Here is a 3,672-nt window from a genome sequence, read left to right as displayed (position 1 = left end):
AAAAGTACAAGACTTTGAGTATATAATATTAAATTAGTTAAATAAAAATTATTTATAAAACAAATAAAATATAAATCTGTCATATAAAAAAAATAATATATAAAAACCACAAAAATACATAATACTTTCTATTTCTTTAAGTATAACATAAATATAATTTTTTAATATTTTGAGAGACCAAAGCAACTACTTGCTCCATTTGTATCCGTCCTTGTTTAAGCCTCAAGAACAAATAAATAAATAAATAAATAAATAAAAAGCACTTTGTTTTAGAGTAAACCTGTACTCAAAATTCTTTTTGACATTGCGATCAAAATTAGGGGTGGCAATATATACTTTATTCGCAGGTATTTAATTTGACTATATTTAATCGAATAAGATTGTCAATTCGATTCACAGCAAGTAAAGTAGGATACATATAGAATTTTTGTGCGAATGCAAAAGAACTAAAAGAAGATCATTAATCGATAATTTAATACTTTTTTTACATAAAAATTAATTCTATTTTAAATTATCATAAAGTTATATAATATAATAATGTTGCATTTTTTGTAATCCGCAGGTTGAATCGGATACTCGCTGGTTAAGAGCGGATAAGATTAGAGTTGGAATATTCTCAACCCGCAAGTAGGATATGGTTGAGTTTATATAAAATTCTCAATTCGCGGGTAGAGTTAGGGTTGGCTCCAAACCCGATTCTATTTTACCTATTGTCACCCCTAATCAAAATCTTAAAAGAAAGGCACTTTCAAAATAACTTTATTCGTATGTTATATATCCACATTTTATTGTCATCTAAATTCAACTAAGTAGGTCCAACACCAACAAAACTACTTTCACTAAAAGAGCATGTACATGCGCTCAAAATTCCCAGCGTTACTCTTTGCGCTCTAATATGAAAAAACGTTCTTCTTCTTCTTTTAAATTCGCGCATGCATGTTCTTCTTCTTTTCTAATGTTGCGTCTTTTTTTCTTCTTTTCCTTTTTCGTTATCTTTCTCTTTTGTTATCGTCATCACTAATAACACAAATATTTTGCTAATATCTTTATTGGTTCTAATTTTCTCTTATGACATCATTAAATATTTTTGGTTTATTTCATATTTTATTTGAAGTTCATTTGGATTCAAAAATAAATTCGATGTGTTTTGTTGATGATTGAGTCTTTTGACTGTTTGTTCAAATCTGAACTAATTTCGCTTCATTTGTGCATTGATTGAGGTTCACTTGATACTACTGATAAGTATTGACCAATTTTTTTATTCCTTAAGTAATTTCGGTTCATTCCTTAGTTTAATTGAGGTTCATTTGGATCCAGAAACGAATTCAATGTGTTTTTGTTGATAATTGAGTCTTTTTGACTGCTTATTCAAATCTGAACTAATTTCGGTTCATTTGTATCTTAATTGAGGTTCACTTGATACTGCTAATAAGTATTGACCAACTTTGTTATTCTTTAAATAATTTTGGTTTATTTTTTAGTTTAATTGATGTTCATTTGGATTTAGAAATGAATTTGATATATTTTTGTTGATGATTGAATTTTTTTGAATGCTTCTTCAAATTTGAACTAACTTCGGTTTATTTGTGTGTTAATTGAGGTTCACTTGATGCTGCTGATAAGTATCGATAAAAATTTTTATTTTTTAAATAATTTCATTTTATTTCTTAGTTTAATTGATGTTCATTTAATCATTTGGGTAAAAAAATGAATTCGATGTGTTTTTATTGATGACTGAGTCTTTTTTTAGCAAAAAAGAATAAAATTATTTATTATCACTTTATTCAATTATATTAAATTTTATTTTATTCCATTCAATTTGTCTTGAAAGTCATCCCAACCGTTAGAACAAATTGTTTATCGACACCACATCTGGACTGCAAATGAATCGAAATATTATTATAACAACACCATTATGCAATAACAAATAAATCGAAAATTGTGCATTCTATAAACTCAAAACCTCCTACATTCAATTTAAATTCAAATTCATAAACAACACTGATTTCAGCAAAGAACGATAAAATGATTCATTATCACTTTATTTAATTGTATTAGATTTCATTCTATTCAAAATTGTTGAAGATGACGATAACAAAAGAGAAAGATAATAAAAAAGAAAAAGAAAAAGAAAAAGACGCGGTATCATACAAGGAAAAGGAGAAGGAGAAGGAAAATGAAAAGGAGGAGGAAGAGGAGGAGAGGAGATGAAAAGAAAAACCTGCGTGCACGAATTTAAAAGAAAAAGAGGTAATAGGAGCGCAAAAAAAAAAGCGTGCACATATGTATATAAATAATTTGGTTGAATTTAGTTGCTAATATAACTCGAACGTGAAATATTATTGATTCTCAAATCACAAATCATTTTTGACAATAGTCAATCGTAAATAGACAAATTGAATAATTAATCCATATGATTTTATGCGTTATTTTATTGTTGTTGTTGTTTTTTTTTTATTTGAAATATGTAGTTGCACTAACGTTTGATAATATATGGCTATTTCATTGAAATGTTTAATTGGTGTATTAATTATGTACAAAATATTTTATATCCATTGTGTTCAAATTAAAGGTGTTCATTTAAAATTAAATCATAGTATTAAATTTACAAAGTCCAACCAAATATTTTAAATTTATGTGTGCATATTTTTTTTTCTCTTTCTTTTTTTCTTTTTTCTTTTTTATTATCTTTCTTTTCTGTTATTGTTATTGTCAATAATATTAATATTTTGCTAATATCCTTATTGGTTCTGATTTTTTTTGTGTTATTATTAAATAATTTCAATTCATTTACTAATTTATTTGAGGTTTATTTGTATCTAAAAATAAATTCGATGTGTTTTTATTGGTGAATGAGTTTTTTTACCACTTATTAAAATCTGAACTAATTTAATTTTATTTGTGAATTAACTGAGATTTACTTGATATTGTCGTAAATAATATTATGTATTTTTTTAAAAAAAATTTATTCTTTATTAAAAAATATTCTACATGGTAGCATTACTCAAATATAAACGAAAATATTTTATATATACTATTCAAAGATTAAATTATATATTATCATATTAGCAAAAATAAGCTTTCTTTTTCAAATCTATTACTTATAAAATCTTTAGCGAAATTGAATGATAATATAATTTTTTTATACTATTAATTATCAAAATTAAATTCAAATAAATTTATTTAAAAATTATTTTAATGCAAATAATATTTCTGTGCGACAACCAAATAATTTTACACTATTGAAATTTAATAAGAATTCGAGAAGATTTATGTGAGTTATCAATTAATACTTTTCTTTTAAAATGTAGTGTTTGGCAATATTAACTTATTTTACCTTATTAATAATATACATATACATATACATATAAATTAAATTCCGGTTGTTTTAGAAATAAAAGAATATCTTAGCATATTCTTATCATTTTAAATACTATATCGATCTATGACACATCTCTAATTTATGGTATATGTAGCACATCTTTAATTTACTCTTCTTTTAAAAGTAATTGTTAGATATACTTGCTTATCGGAGTTGTTATATAGTGCATGTTATATTTAATAATATATATTTTTTATTAAAAATTATAGTAAATATTTAAATTGATATTTAGAGAATTTTATGTCAAATATTTTAGTCTTTAATAAATTTTTATTCTTTAAAATTTTCTA

This window comes from Arachis duranensis, chromosome 5, assembly GCF_000817695.3.
Source record: "Arachis duranensis cultivar V14167 chromosome 5, aradu.V14167.gnm2.J7QH, whole genome shotgun sequence".
Classification (NCBI taxonomy): Eukaryota; Viridiplantae; Streptophyta; class Magnoliopsida; order Fabales; family Fabaceae; genus Arachis; species Arachis duranensis.
This window is presented reverse-complemented; position numbering follows the sequence as displayed.